The 16,447-nt window shown below is 48.9% G+C and overlaps 1 protein-coding gene across 3 annotated transcripts in view; it reads right to left on the bottom strand.

Annotated features, from left to right (window-relative positions):
• Positions 1 to 16,447, bottom strand: part of PLXNB1 (plexin B1) — a 97,867-nt gene that overhangs the window by 69,788 nt on the left and 11,632 nt on the right. Inside the window, exons 1-2 of one of the 3 annotated variants that reach the window (XM_064156847.1) lie at positions 13,377 to 13,398; positions 2,551 to 2,612 (exon numbers count right to left, since the gene is read on the bottom strand). The exons of 1 other annotated variant lie outside the window; for it this stretch is intronic. The gene's annotated coding sequence lies outside the window, so the exon portion shown is untranslated. Of the gene's footprint in view, positions 1 to 2,550; positions 2,613 to 13,376; positions 13,399 to 16,447 lie in introns of those variants that run through there. One more of the 3 variants, XM_064156845.1, reaches the window with a different exon arrangement.

The raw sequence follows: 16,447 nt of genomic DNA, 5'->3' as shown, positions 1-16,447 counted from the left end.
ACTATTATGACTGCTTTGCAGCGAGCACTTGATACAGAACTCCCCTCCTTGAAGGTGAGGGTTTCTCCTGCAAAGTCTTGCCTTGCACACAGTATAGGAGTTCCATGCCTATCTTTACTCTGGAAGTGATGGTCCACTAGACTGTTTAAAAAGGAAGGGAGAGAAAAGGAGGGAACAAGTAATGCTCTCCTAGGTAACAGTGAATTGCTACTCCACCTGCACAAGAATGAAGTAGAGTATGACTGAGGCTGGATGTTAGGAGGAAGTTCTTCCCAGAGAGGGTGATTGGCATTGGAATGGGCTGCCCAAGGAGGTGGTGGAGTCACCGTGCCTGGAGGCGTTGAAGCAAAGCCTGGATGAGGCACTTAGTGCCATGGTCTGGTTGATTGGACAGGGCTGGGTGCTAGGTTGGACTGGCTGAGCTCGGAGGTCTCTTTCAACCTGGTTGATTCTATGACTCAGGTAATAACTGTAATTCACATCTCAGAAGTTAGTTTGTTCAGACATGACCTTTCACACTTAAAGGTACTAAAAAGCATGTCCTCTAGTGCACTTCTGCTGGAGCACTTTTCCAGTAGGATTTAGGCAGAATTAGTTTGATACCTCAAAGACTACAACATACAGACCTCTGCCCTCCCCATGGTCTTTCATTTTTTACATGCTCTGAAACCATGGACTCAGAAGAGCATGGCCTGAATTCAAGTCATCTCAAGTATTTACTCATTCCCTATTTCAAACAGCTTTGATTTAGTGGTTGTACTTGAACCACCCAGAGCAACATGAAGCTGAGGAAATCAGACTTGTGAATCTTTGTACCTGTGTTATATGTACTCAGGATTTATTCTTGGAGGCTCCAGATTGAAATAAGTTTCTCAAAAACTTGCTCTTTTACTGTCCAAGAGTTCAATCCAGGTCTACAACCAAGCTGAAACCACACAGGCTGTGCACACAGAAGTCTGGGCGAGGGGTTCCTGTCTGGCTTTGTTCCTTGTTTTTATTTCTGCTGAGTCCTCCTGCTGCTACAGCTGCAAGTCTAACAAGCAGACATCCTTCTGATGAAGGGATCCTGTGCTCTCAGTGCTCTAATGAGATACTAATCTCTCCAGCACAAGAGCTAGTGACTCATCTGTATCAGCACCTAGTGCCCAGGTGCCAGAGTTTCACTCCCCAACCAGAAGTTCATGCAGATCTGCAGATCTCCAGCAGCTCATTCAGGCCTGGGATCTCTGCTCTACCACCCTATACTTTATATTCAAATTCCCATATTCAAATTCCACACATTCACTTCCAGAGCACTTTGCCAGGCAATCTGAAATAGGAGTTGTAACTATCCAGTTTAACAGGAAGCAGCCTGAAAGGAGAAATCAGTTTCAGGGAGACATTTCAAGGGTTTATAGCTGTCAACACCACAGAGCTCTGCCAGCACAAAGCAGCTCATCACTCTGCATGGTGACTGACAGCCAGATCCGAGCATTGCTCCTACTCCAGGAGGCTGTCTTCAGATTTGGCTGTGCTCACTCACTGGCCATTCCTGACCACAGCTCACCATCAGAAAGTATCTTTTTGGTTTTGTTGGTTTACATCTGTAGGTTAAATTCACTCCCTCACACAGAAAATCAATGTTAAAAGTTATTTTTCACATTGCAACAGAGATGAAAGTGCAGCACTAAAGAGATCCTTGCAAAAGGTCTACAGTACCCTGACCTAGGTGCCACTGCAACCCACAGATCCCAATCAGTCCCCTAAGAAAGTGGAATGCAGCTAGGGATAGAGGCCAAGACACAAATGACAAGCAGACAGGCAAGCTTTGGAGCAGCCACACCTGCCTCCAGCAGAACTCTACGGATTGAAGGTTCTGTTGAAGACAGAATGCCCTCTGCCTTTGCCTTTCACAGCATTTCCCTGCACAAAGGGAATGCTCCCTCTGCAAAGGGAACAAGCGCTGGGCCTATTCAGCCTGGAGAAGAGGAGGCTCAGGGGTGATCTTATTACTGTCTACAACTACCTGAAAGGGCATTGTAGCCAGGTGGGGGGTGGCCTCTTCTCCCAGGTAACCAGCAATAGAACAAGGGGACACAGTCTCAAGTTGTGCGAGGGTAGGTATAGGCTGGATATTAGGAAGAAGTTCTTCACAGAGAGAGTGATTGGCATTGGAATGGGCTGCCCAGGGAGGTGGTGGAGGCACGGTCCCTGGGGGTCTTCAAGAAGGGACTGGATGAGGCACTTGGTGCCATGGTCTAGTTGATTGGATAGGGCAGGGTGGTAGGTTGGACTGGATGATCTTGGAGGTCTCTTCCAACCTGGTTGATTCTATGATTCCCACAAACAGCCACTTGCTCTTTCCAGCAGACCACGTGCCCGGTGAACCCACTTGTCCAGCTAATTGCTGGTGCAGTTCCTCAGGTGGGTTCATTCTGCAGCAGCAGCAAGAGGCTGCCCAGCACTACAGTGGCCACACAAACCGATGTGACCAGGAGCACAGAGGAGCCTGGTGGGCTGCAGCAGTCCATGGGCGTCCCACAGAGCTGGCTCCCGACGCATCTTGCTTACCATCTGGGCTCTTGGGAACGGTGAGACACCTTCATTTCTCTTATTGAGGAGTGTGCCTCAAGCTGGAAAAAACAATATAACATGAAATGCAAAGACTATTTTTCTAATAAATTAAATCTCTGTTGCACTTGACTCCCTCTGTGGCTCCCTTCCCCCTGAGAAGGCACAGCCTGGCCAGCTGCACAAAGTCCAGGCAGCCCTGAGAAAACAATGGGATCTTTTTCTTGCCAGTATGAGCCTTCTCGTTCACCCTTCCAACCATGGCATAGAGGACACCCCCAGTGTGTCTGCAGGGGAGAGGAGACTGTTGGCATAGCAACAGTACACCCTAACTCTGCTAATGAACAGGGATAAAATGTTTTGTTCTCATTAGGAAAAATACAGACACATTCCTGATTGGTGAGTAATGTCTCTGCCTCTGGGAGATTAGCTCAGAGCCGTGTAGCCTGAAACAGCCTCAATTCAGCCCACTGCAGTGCTTCCCTGGAACAGCCATTCTCCAAGGACCTCACATCTCCCAGGGGCAAGCCTACAGAGCATTCTGCAGCACTTTGCCTTCAGGCCTGACACAGCTCAAGGCAAGAATAATGAGAAGAGGCTTGACAGGAGCAACCCAGCACAAACACAATGGGAACACATCCCCAGTCCCTGAAGAAGCAGGGCAAAAAAGGCAGCTCTGGCTGGTGTGCTCGCTGCACCTGAGTCCAAGCTCTTGCTGCAGCAGGCGAGGGTTTCTCTTTGTGCTGCCACTGCAGGTTGGTCTCACATGAGGCCACATGGGACCAGCCTGTGACTCCTGCGTCTGCGCCAGCCAAACCTCCCAGTGCTGGGTGAGTAAAACAGAGCAAAGAGCTGCAGTACACTCAAAAGCACACAACCATTAAGTGTTTGAGTGCAGAAAACTCAACAAAGGCCTACCAGTCTTTCTTAGGATTTTGGCATCTAACAATCAGCAAAACCCACCAGAAGGAATCACACTGTGTTTGCAGAATATTTGCACAGATGCTGTCATTTCATCCAGGCTACTCTCTTGGCTTTGCAAGAAGTAAAGCCTCTGCTCCACAGCTTCCCCAACCCTGTGCCTCTTCCTACCAGAGGCCATCACAGCAAGTGGAAGGATGGCAGTACTTTACCCTTGGCAAAGGGGATCTGGGGCAGAAGTGAATCCAAACACCCCATGCACAAACAAAAATCCAGTCCCTAACCATGTATTTGTGGTGCTTTTTGGCATTGCCTGGTCTGCACACAGCACAGCAGAAATCAGCTGTGGAACTGCACTCTGAGACCATGGCTCATGTCTCCTTTACCCTACTGCTGGATTCCATTCATCCACAGCAGTTTGTCTTGCTTTGGATTCAGAAGCTGTGGAGAAGAGGGACTGTGCACCTTAGCTTTCAGAAAGCATTTCCAGGGGCTGAACTCTGACTTCCTTCTCCCTCTGCTGGGAAACAGGTGCTGGCCAGATTTGGACCTAACTCACATAGTTCCAAAGTAAACTGGGATGTGGCAAAGCCCTCTGCACTACTGATGGGGAAATTGTAGGATTTGGGCTCTGAGCACCCATTAACTCCCTTGACCAGCCCCTCAGACTTTCACCTGTTCTTCAAGGCTTCAAAAAGCTCAACACAGCACCTCAAAACGGTGCAGAAAAAGAAGGTGGAGTTAGCATCAGGAAAAAAGGGCCCTGCTGTCTTACACCATTCAGAAAATTGCATATCCTATAAGGAACTGCTTCAAGTGCTGCTGCACTTGCACAAAGTCCATACTGTAATCTGTGCTGTCATCTGCTTGTGGAACTGATGGGACTTGATTTCTCCTTTACATCCTTCAAGCTGGGAGATTATTTCGGTCCCCTTGGTGAAAACCTGATGGCCTAAAAACCACCATGGTCTGCCCCAAGGAGGGAAGTAAACTCATGATTGCATCCAGCAATCTGAGTGGCAACAGACCCAGCCTTGGCCAGCAACTCCTGCCCAGTCTGTAGAAAAGCTCAAATCCCTCCAAGCCCAACACAAGCCCAGAGGGGCCAGTGTGCTGTTTTCCAGCCTCCGGGCATTTCACTTGTTCCAAGCTTGATCCCTCCCCCAGCCCCGGTCAGAAAGGAAAAGCCGTGGGAATGGAGCTCAACACCCCGAGGTAGGCTCACCCCCAGCCGACCAGCGGCTCTTAACTCCCTCAGCGCCGGTGGGCAGCCCTCCGCAGCCCTCCGCGGCGGGGACGCCTTGCCGGCAGTCCCTCCCGCAAAGCCTGACAGCTCCGGCTCGGCCTCATCCTGCTCCCCAGGCTTCCTCACATGGACAGCTCCTGCTCAGGGGTCAGCTGGCCTCAGTGCCGTGCCACGAGTGAGAGGACAGCTGAGGGCAGACCTGCCACTCATCCACCGCGGTCCCTCATGCTTTCCCAGCACGTCCATTGCTCCTGCTGACTGACCTCTCTGGCTTTCCACCCTCCACCAGCACACGGACAGCAAACCACGAGAGGAGAGCACTCGTTCCATCTTTCCACACTCCCAGAAAGCCCCAGGGGCCGCCGACTTCGGGGAAGCAGATCTCCATCCCTGCACGGAAGCTGCGCTCCTCCCGCTCCGCAGGCTGCCGCACAGAGCCGCGCTGCCGCCCGGCGCAGCCCTCGCCCTGCGCGCAGCCTGCGGGCAGCAATTAGCCGGCATGGCAGGAGTTAAGTTAGCGTTTCCATTCTCCTGACCCGCACCAACGCTGGCTGAATATCGAGCTATTCTTTGCAGCTTGATAAAGCATGAGAAAGCTGAAGGCCTCACACACTCCTCTTTTCACAGCTTGGCCCGCTGCCCACAAGCTGTCACTCCCTGGCACCCAGGGCAAAGTGAGAGAGGGAGGCCAAACTACAGCCAGCTGCAATGAATCACTCGCTCCGCCATTCCCTCCTCCCCAGGGAGCCTCGATCCCTCCTTCCGGCAAGAGGATAATGTCTGCCTGGCTACGCCGGCTTCTTTCACAGCAAAAGCCATCCCTTTCAGGACTGGGGGGCTCCTCCTGCAGAAGCTGCTGCTGCCACAGAAAAGCGCAAAGCAGCTCCCAGCAAGCCTGGACCACGAGAATCCTGCTCCACAGCTGGGTGGGAATGGTGCTCCGGCAAGTGTTCAGCACAAGCACCACTCAGAAATCTGATGCTGGCCACTTGTTCAAATTGCAGGAAATTCTGGAGGATGGCTTAGGCACAGAACCTGGTTTGAAGGAGACTACTTATCACAGTATCACCTGCCCTGCTCTATGATGTTAATTTCAGGGTCCAATTTCCATTGCACTCTCCTCCTACATCACCTTTTCCCTCCTTGTTGCACCACGGTATCATCAAGGTTGGAAGAGACCTCATAGATCATCAAGTCCAACCCTTCACCACAGGGCTCAAGGCTAGACCATGGCACCAAGTGCCACGTCCAATCCTGCCTTGAACAGCTCCAGGGACGGCGACTCCACCACCTCCCCGGGCAGCCCATTCCAGTGTCCAATGACTCTCTCAGGGAAGAACTTTCTCCTCACCTCGAGCTTAAATTTCCCCTGGCATAGCTTGAGGCTGTGTCCTCTCGTTCTGGTGCTGGCCACCTGAGAGAAGAGAGCAACCTCCTCCTGGCCACAACCACCCCTCAGGTAGTTGTAGACAGCAATAAGGTCTCCCCTGAGCCTCCTCTTCTCCAGGCTAACCAATCCCAGCTCCCTCAGCCTCTCCTCGTAGGGCTGTGCTCAAGGCCTCTCCCCAGCCTCGTCGCCCTTCCCTGGACACGCTCAAGCATCTCAATGTCCCTCCTAAACTGGAGGGCCCAGAACTGAACACAGTACTCCAGGTGTGGTCTAACCAGTGCAGAGTACAGGGGCAGAATGACCTCCCTGCTCCTGCTGACCACACCATTCCTGATGCAGGCCAGGATGCCACTGGCTCTCTTGGCCACCTGGGCACACTGCTGGCTCATGTTCAGGCAGGTATCAATCAGCACCCCCAGATCCCTTTCTGTTTGGCTGCTCTCCAGCCACTCCATTCAGCTCAATCATGTCTCATCCAAGCCTTTCCAAACACCATCACCTCTATTATGGTGGGTTCTATCACACAAACTTCTCCACACTACAGTTCACCCTTAATACAAAGTATCAAAGGAAATCCAAACTTTGGGGCCAGTAGATTACAAGGCAAAAAATGCAGCAGAGAAGTTACAGGAACACCATCACTGTGTGTCTTCTTCATCCTATAGGCCTAAGCTTGGAAAGCAAAGCCTTTGCAAGTTAAAGATGGCAGATATTTGCTTAGGAAGGGGATATTCATTAATAAAACCACAGACAAACTCAGAACCTCACCGTCATGAACTAACTAGCGGCACACAGGTCCACATGACATGTGGAGAACTTCTATCCACTTATTTGCCTCTTGCAGTGGGCAGTCCCTGCCTGAACAGTTGCACCTCTTGCCCAGTACAGAGAAAGGAGCTGCAGTTGACAGTTTTGCTGGAAAAACCCAAGCCCAGCAAAGGCAATGCCTCACTGCCTCCACAAAGTTGCCTTCCCAACATCATATGCTGCTGTTGCATTCCTCTTCTACCACTAGTAAATCTGTAACCCTCCCTAGCCCAGTGCTTCATGACCTTAAGAGCCACTCAACACTGTCTACCCCTTTTCCTCTGCAAGGCAGCTGCTTAGGCTCCAAACTCAGCATACCTGTCTGCTGGTAACATGCCTCAAACTCAGGCAGAGCCAGGGCAGGATTATACACATTTCTTTTATCCCCTCCTGAGTTAGTGGTGTGATGAAGGAAAAGTTGCACTCTTCTCACTTGGGAGCCAGTGTATATTCAAACAGTGAGAAACTCATTGGCTTTGTTTGGGTCACCTAAGGATCTACATGGAGTTTGTTTTAACAGAGGGATTTAGTCGTTGTGTTTGCTTGGGTTTTTTTGGGGGGTTGGCTCTCTTTTTTTTTTTTTTTATCTAAGCAAAACAAACAGTAGTGGGAAGGTCCTTCACTATTCTCAAAGCTACTTTCACTACAAACTAAACCAAGACTTAAAAATGCTCTTTCTGGGACATACCACCAACCCAGCACCGTTTTGTCACACAGTCTCTCAAATGACACTACGTGTGGATTCATTGTGCTCCATACATTTATAGTGCTCTGTATATGCTATATACATAGCATATACCTCTGTGAGGTATCTCCTGAGCTCCCTATACACCTACATCAGTGACAGCCTACTCCACAACAACTGCACCTGCAAAACTAGTATATCAAAAAGAGCATCCCTAAGTCAGCAAGCTCTGGAACTCAGGCAAATCAAAGACAACACACTCCCTAACTGTACAGACACACGTGGAGTGTGGCTGTGGGAACGGTAGCTCTTTCAGCATCACCCTTTGCTGCCAGAAGGATCTCTAAATGTGAAAGCTTAATAGAAACAGTTAATATCCCAAGCGTGGCTCTGAGCCATCTGAGCTCTGTGTGTAATATAATCGGGTTCATAAGGCTCAGAATAGCACTCTGGAGTCCTAGCACAGACTGAGACCTCACTGTATTAAGCGTTGTGTAGATAGCTTGGTGATGCCGGTTTTCTCTTCTGTAAAATTACTGAGCAGCACATACAGGAACCGACCATAAACTATGTTTCACAGAGGTTCAGACACAGGAGAGCAATGTATGCTTTTCCAGATGCCTTTTTTCAGTAGCTAAATCAAGTTATTTTCGCAGATGCACTGTGGGGAGGGAGGGGAACACTGAGGTTACTCGCTCTCCAGAGCAGACAGGCACAAGTCCATCTCAGCCAAAGCTCACTGAGGCTCTTTATGTTCCCGTTCAGTGACAGAGGTCATTTGTCAAAGACTGAACCAGATCTGGTACTGGGCTGCCTGCTAAGCATGCTGGCCAAAGGATCTGAGCTATAACCTTCTCCGCAGTTGTTTGCATTTCTCTGGGAACACCAAAAGCCTGGAGTCTGTCCCAATGTTGCTTGCACCACCTTTGCTAAAAACACGCCTTTTAGGTCCAAAGTAAAATTAGTCTCAAATTCCTTATGCTCTGAATCACAGAATTTTAGAGGTTGGAAGGGACCTCCAGAGATCACTAAGTCCAACTCCCCTGCCAAGGCAGGATCCCCTAGGGTAGTTCACACAGGAATGCATCCAGGCAAGGTTTCAAAGTCTCCAGAGAAGACGACTCTACAACCTCCCTGGGCAGCCTATTCCAGTGCTCCATCACCCTCACTGTAAAGAAGTTTCTCCTCATTTTGAAGTGAAACCTTCTATGTTCCAGTTTGTAGCTGTTGCTCCTTATCTTATTGCTGCTGACCACCAAGAAGAGATTGGTCACATCCACCCCTCAGCTATCTGTACACATTGATGAGAGCTCCTCTCAGCCTTCTCTTCTCCAGACTAAACAGCCCGAGGTTTCTCAGTCTCTCTGAAGAAAGGAAGCTCATAAGCAGGATTTATGAAGAAGGTAATTGCTCGTGTTTGCCAAAACACTTAATTTACACAAATTCTCAGTTTTCTGGCTCAAACTTCAGGATATTTTCCTACCAGGCCAGACCCATGCCTGAAGTGATCATCCTGTGATCCTCTTCAGGTTTGTGTTGCACTGCAGGTGCTACACCTCACTCCTGCCTTCCAAAGCATCCAGAAATCTCAGCTTTTCAATTCATTGACTTTTAAGGGGCACCAGGTCAGGCTGACTGGCCCTCAGTTGATCACAGTTCATGAGCTCTCTGCACATTTCTGGCTTAGGCACCGTGTGTGCTTGCAGTGAATAGACACTAGATGCCTTCTGGCAAGATGCCCGAGGCAAAGGCCTCAGGAGAGAGATCCAACATTTCCCAGGCTGATGCAAATGGACAGGCATCCCCTCACTTCAGCTCGCATTCGCTCTCTGCAAAAAGACAAGGAGCTGGTGTGATGGTTTGGGTTCAAACTAGCACAGTTGGCTATTACGAGGGGGAAAGCAGAAGCTGTAGAGTACGCCACAGCTACAAACCTGTACTCAAAGCAATGCCTTACAAGAAGCAGCAGAAGCAGGCAGCCGAGTATGTGGGAGCCCTTTGCAAAAACAAGGCAAATACCACTGCAGGATAATCTCTTAATAGAGGCTGCTCCTTCAGACCTGCACCAGCCTGAATGCCCCAATGCAGTGAGAGAAAATGTTATACTGTGGGGAGCAGGAAGTGACTATGCACGGGCAGGAGGAGGAGGAGGCTACGCATGAAATAGGACATGTGTCTCTCAGCCAAAAAGAGCCATGGTTTTCAGTACTGTTTTGCCTTTCCTCTGCTGTTTTTTTGCAGTTGAGAGGAATCCTGCCAGTCCATTGCAAAGCGTTTCTGATCAGAGCTCATTGTCCTGCCTACTGCCCTGGCATAGGGCTCCCCAGGAGCTGACTGCTCAAAGGGTAAGGGATAGAGCAAAAGAGGGCACTGAAAATGTGCCTGCCAAGGGTTGGGTGCCAACACATTCTCCTGAGCTCCACAGAACAAGTGGGGAAGCAGGAAGAGAAACTTTCACAAGGCTTTTTCTTAAACCAGATATGCAGGGGTACAGCAACATAGAGTCATGGGTGAGGGGAGACTGAACAAGTTAATAGCCAACCAGCAAGGCAACTGCAGCCTATGACAGGTATCCAAAAACACCAAGCCCAAAACGGTCACCTGCAGACCAGCTCGAAGCTGCTGCTGCCTCTGCTCTTTCTGCACCACTGCAATACAATCACAACTACAGCACTGTCCTTCCCCTCTTGAAGTCTCTTTTTCTAAGAGATGACCACACTGAAAACTATTCTTTCTGTTTTTCTTGTGTGCCACAATAAGGATCTGAAAGTCTGAGTTTTGGCGACTGAAATAACTTCTGTGAAAATATTACTGGAGATTTTGGTCAGAACAGGCAAGAGTAGCCTTCCAACTTCTTGGTAAGGTGGTGCACACAAAGACAATTTCGTGCAGAGCTGTGAGGACAGCAATAATGGAAGTCACAAGATCACAGGATGTTGGGTTGGAAGGGACCCAAGGAGATCATCCAGTCCAACCCCCCCTGCCAGAGCAGGACAATCCTATCTAACACAGATCACAGAGGAGCACATCCAGACAGGCCTTGAAAGGCTCCAGAGAAGGAGACCCCACAACCTCTCTGGGGAGCCTGTGCCAGTGCTCTGGGACCCTTACAGTGAAGAATTTCCCTCTTGTGTTGAGGCAGAACCTCTTTTGCTGCAACTTACACCAACTGCTCCTTGTCCTATCCCAGGGAGCAGTGAGCAGAGCCTGTCCTCCCTCTCCTGGCAGCCCTCAGATACTTAGAAACATTTATTAAATCCCCTCTCAGTCTTCTCTTCTCCAGACTAAGCAGCCCCAGGTCCCTCAGCCTCTCCTCATCAGGCAGTCCTCCAGTCTCCTAATCATCCTCCTAGCCCTCCGCTGGACCCTCTCCAGTAGATCCCTGTCCCTCTTAAACTGGGGAGCCCAAAACTGAATGCCATATTCAAGATGAGGTCTCACCAGGGCAGAGTAGAGGGGGTTCCCTTCATCTGCTGGACACACTCTTAATGCACCCCAGGATCCCACTGGCTTTCTTGGCCACAAGGGCACATTACTGTCCCATGGAAATTATCCACCAGGACTCCCAGGTCCCTCTCCACAGGGCTGCTCTCCAGCAGATCACCTCCCAACCTGTACTGATGCAGTTTATTATTCCTTCCCAGGTGCAGGACTCTGCACTTGTCCTTTTGTCCTATTGCTATGGTGGATATTCCCAAGGCTATGGGAAAGAGGATGAAGTTGACTGCTGCTTTACCTGTAGTCTCAGGGGTCAGGTTTGTTGAGACCTGGAAAAATTCTGGGAGTCTCACAAATAGCACTTCTTAGGAGGAAGAGTTTTCAGGATTGTTTTGACTATCGGTTTAATAAATTCTTTGTTCCAGATGACAGCTAAAAAAACAAAACCAGTGCCTTCCTGCTATTGCTCTGCCATTTAAGAGACTGTCATTGTCACCTTTCAGATGTGTAAGCTCAAGAGACAGCAGCAGCTGAGCTGTGGTAATTAGGAGAGGGAGAAGTGCAGGCCTTGTCTCGCATCTTTCTGTTAAGATGCACTTTATACTCTGGCAGGTTTAACAGTCCCCAGTGAAAATAAGCCATCTGCATCTACTCCACTAGACTGTCCTCATTTCTGAACCCTTCAGAAAGCTCTGGAAAAATCAGTGTTGCCTCTCTGTCACAGAATTTCTTAGATTGGAAAAGACCTCCAAGCTCATAGAGTCCAATCATTAGTTTCACACTGACAAGTCCTTGACTAAACCAAATCCCTCAGCACATCTCATCACTGTGAATCGCTATGCTTGGAAAGGACCACCAGGATCATCCAGTCCAACCTTCATCCCAGCATCCTTCATCACCAGACCATAGCCCCAAGTGCCACATCCACTCTCCTTTTAAACACCTTCAGGGGTGGTGACTCCACCACCTCCCTGGGCAGCCTGTTCCAGTGCTTGACCACCTGCTCAGGAAAGAACTTCCTCCCAACATCCAACCTAAACCTCCCTTGATGCAACTTGAGGCCATTTCCTCTTGTTCTATCATTAGTAATTCAGGAGGAGAGACCAGCTCCAGCCTCACTGCCTCACTCAGGCCCAAATGCAGTCAGAAACCCATTAATTCTCTTACAGTAACATGGGAAGGCTGTCTCTAGAGATGTTTGCAAGACATCCACTTCAAAAAAGGTTTTGTCCCCCCTGTTATCCAAGCAGCTGTTGAATTCCAACTTTCAGTGCTCCCTGTAGTTGCAGCAATGAAGCCAAGGAGGACGGGACCTGCCTCATTCAATTCTATTCACAAGGGCCCTTGCTGAAGAAAGCCAATAACTTTTGGAGAGTCTCTGCAGACTTTGCTCCACCACTATGCACACTCCAGAATGGCTGCTTGGTGAGGCTCTTTTCACTCAGTGAGCACAAGGTCCAAAGGTTTTCGTCCCCATGAGCTCAGAAATTTCCATTGCCATTTGAGAGAGACATTTTCCTGGCAATTCTCAAAAGATGCATTTGTGAAATAGGAAACAACCTCAAGGAATGCTAAAGCAAAGGAAGAAAGCTGTACGTGGACAGCCTTTCTACTTCAGCCAGGAAAGGAAATGCCTTCCCAGCACTGATGCCCCATAAACACAACCTCCTCTGCGACTACCAAACATCTGATCAACACAAAGTGACCAGTTGTCCACTCTACCTTTTACAAACACCTCGTATTTTCTGAGGTGTTGGTTTCAGATCAGCTGGGGCAACACCAGAATACCAGAGGAAAGTCCAGAAGCTTACATTAGTGTGTGCATGCCAGGCACGAAAGGAAAACAAGCAGTACATGTCAGACAGCTGAGACAAGTTGTAGAGAGGTGAAGGTATTCTGGTGAAGTCACTGCAGGGAAGGCACATTCATGTCAGTGATTTTTGAACTTGCAGTCCATAGACTTTTGTTGTCTGCAAATGTAATTAAACAAGGCAGATTCTTTGCCATATCTCTACTGAAAAATGTTGAGAAGTCTGCAAAACCCAAGAAGTTGGAAGTCTCTTCTTTCAAGTGCAAAACATTTAGATGGCACAAAGCCAAGGGCCAGAGAAAAGCCCTAGTCAGTAGCTCAGGAATGCCAGCTCTTAACACAAACCAAAAGCACACAAACCCTCTGGTTGGGCAATTCACAGAATCATCACTTACCAAAAACTCACTTAAAATTGCACTCTTAGAATTGCATCTATTGTCCATCTCCTTGATTCTATGCCAGGCAGACCTGACTGTAGTCTATTTTGACACTCTCCAAAGCAGTCAGCTGAGAGAGCTATTTCTCTTACCTTGCTTTGCGGAATTCCTGCTTAGCATCTCTGTAAAGAGAAACAAGAAAGCTTCACATCACATCAGGCAGGATCTCTTCCTTCACTCCCAGCTCTTTAGCAAAGGCATTCCTGAGGCACACTGTGCCCTAATAAATCAACACAAGTGCTCCAGGTTTCCCTGGCAGCTGGAAGCTGGAATTCTGCAGAGAAGGCAAACACCTCCCTAGCTAAAGCAAACACAGCTACGGAGCCCCTGTGGAGAATCCACAGCTACTGTCAAAAGAGGGAGAAGAACGAAGGTGGGCATTTGTCTGACAAAAGGCAACCCCACCTCGAAGACAGCCATGAGTCCAGCCCTGACCTAGGCATTCCTCTGCACAGGCATATGCCTGCCAAAACTGTTTTATCAGAGCAAAAGCACAAAGCTTTGTTTTTGGAGCAAGGACCATGCTGGCCCTGACACGGGTGGTAGTTTTGCCTTTAAAAGCATTTGCTTTAACATTTAGGAATCTCGTGTAAAAGATCCTGCAAAAACACAGCACAAAAATAGCCCAGTCTTACACAGCTCAACTCTAAAGTAAACCAAGACAAAGGAAACAGCCCTGATCAGTATGAGCCTCAGTCAGCTCAGCAGAACAAGACAACTGCTGTTTCCAGGGGTAAAGGGAGGTGTTTGAGTTGGTTTGTTGGGGTGTTTAGTTTTGTTTTGTTAAACTACATTACAGAAAAGACCTGATGAAAGGTTTTAGCAAAGAATTATTAGGTGGCTTGGCACACGTTTGTGAGCCAACCACCTCTCACATTGAAACCAAACCAGGACTTTTCTAAAGCAGCACAAGGAAACAACAGAGGTTACTGTTACCAGACAAGCAGCAGCAGGAGGCCAACTTCCAGGGCTATTTGCTAGAATGCATACAAAAAACCACCCCTAGACGGGCTGCTTCAATACCTCATTTTCAGCTGCACTTGGCAAGGGAAGAGAGTAGCAGAGGCAAGGCCAAAACAGCGACAATACATCGAAATCAAGAGCTGGCTGCCTCAAATGCTCTTGCAACAGGCACAAACCCATCAATAGCTTCAAAATAAATCGCATTTACTAAAGCAAAAGTATCTTAAAATCATAGCATGGTTTAGGTTGGAAGGGACCTCAAGGATCATCCAGTTCCATCCCCCTGCCATAGGCAGGGACACCTCCCACTAGAACAGGTCACTCAAGGCCTCATCCAACCTGGCCTCACCACCCTCACTGTAAAGAACTCTTTCCTACATCTAGTTTGAATCTCTCCTCTGCCAGTTTAAAACCATTCCCCCTTGTCCTGTCATTACAAGGCTTTGTCAAGAGTCCCTCCACAGCCCTCCTGTAGGTCCCCTTCAGATACTGGAAGGCCACTATAAGGTCTGCTCAAAGCCTTCTCTTCTCCAGAGCCACAATTCTTATAGCTTGTCCTCATAGCAGAGCTGCTGCAGCCCTCTCAGCATCCTCATGGCCTCCTCTGGACTTGCTCCAACACTTCCACGTCCTTCTTGTGATGGGGGCTCCAGATCTGCACACAGGACTCCAGGTGGGGTCTGAGGAGAGCAGAGCCAAGGGGCAGAATCCCCTCCCTTGCCCTGCTGCCCACACTGCTCTTGCTGCAGCCCAGCACAGGGTTGCTGTCTGGGCTGCACTCACACTGCAGGCTCCTGTTGAGCTTTTCACCAACCCAGACCCCTAGGTCCTTTTCCTCAGGGTTGCTCTCAGCCATTCACCACCCAGCCTGGATCTGCGCTTGGGATTGCACTGACCCAGGTGCAGGACCTTCCTCAGGCACACCTTGGGAGCTGGGGTAAACACCCAGGTTTCAACATCTCTCACTGTTGATGGTTATAGTCTCCCACAGGGAGTTTCCAGGGAGAGCCTTCAGTGCATCAGTGGGAGGTAGTGCAGGATAAGCATGAACAAATCCCCCTAGGGTCAGACCTGATCTGTACCACAAACCCAAGTCTTGAGTTCCCACAGCATCATTTGGAGCCCTCACTTTGGGATCACCATACAGCATACTTTGGTTCCCACTCCCCCAAAGAACTGCCAGATCTATAACCACATGGTGCCTTTAAGGGAAATCTTGGTCTACCTATATGTGCTTTGTTGAGAAACACACATGGCAGGCAGCTCACAGTACACAGCAATGGTGGAAAGCCAGCAGACCCATCGGCAGCTGAGCATCAGGAGCTCCCCTCCAGCCTCCAAATAAACCAACTCACAGATGGCTGCATGAGATTCAGCCTGCAGAGCTGTATGCTGCTGCAGAAGACTTTGAGTGACAGTAAGGCACTCAGAAGCCCTGTGTCTCGAGAAAGGAATCACAGATGAATGTGTTGGGTGAAGGACTCGTACATATGTATATGTGGAGAGACAGGCACAAAGAAGGGGGTGGTGGTGGTGGGTGGGGAGAGAGCAAGACTTGTCTCCAGGCCTTGTGCTTATTTTGACCTTTCAGTTAAAGATTCTCCAAGAAGGCACTGTTCAGCCCTGAGCCTGATTAGATGTCTTGGGAAAAACAGAGCACAAAGCATCACACATGAATGAGCACACAGCCACGATCCTGATATTCCCACCCATCCATATGGCCAAAAAAAAGAAGCTAAGTTCTTCAGTGCAAACATTGGCAGCATCAATATGAAGCTAATGTGTTAATTAGCAGACGTTGCAATCCAGCACACGAGAGAGATTGGCTCCTGATGGACTATATAATAGCCAAGGTTGACAAACAGAACAAGTACCAACTTAGGTAATCCATTCAGAACAACAGTAATTACTTGCAAATTGCAGATTCCTAAAGTGAGCAGAACAAGGTCTATTTCTCAAACTTCTTTTCTCAGGGATATCTTAAAACTCATTTGGTATGACAAACTTCTCTTTATTAACATTCAGTCTCAGCTTAAGTGCTTAGCTTTAGAAAGTTCAGGAAAGCCCACTGCTTTGCTTTACACAACATCAGACTAAATGAGAGCTCAATGATTTATCTGGCTTTCTGAAAGTGTAAATTACTTTTCAGCCTGTAAACAACCACAAGTTATTCTGGTGCAATCACAGGCTAAGCTGTAAC

The sequence above is a fragment of the Pogoniulus pusillus genome, chromosome 16, assembly GCF_015220805.1.
Source record: "Pogoniulus pusillus isolate bPogPus1 chromosome 16, bPogPus1.pri, whole genome shotgun sequence".
In the NCBI taxonomy this organism is placed as follows: Eukaryota; Metazoa; Chordata; class Aves; order Piciformes; family Lybiidae; genus Pogoniulus; species Pogoniulus pusillus.
This window is presented reverse-complemented; position numbering and strand designations above follow the sequence as displayed.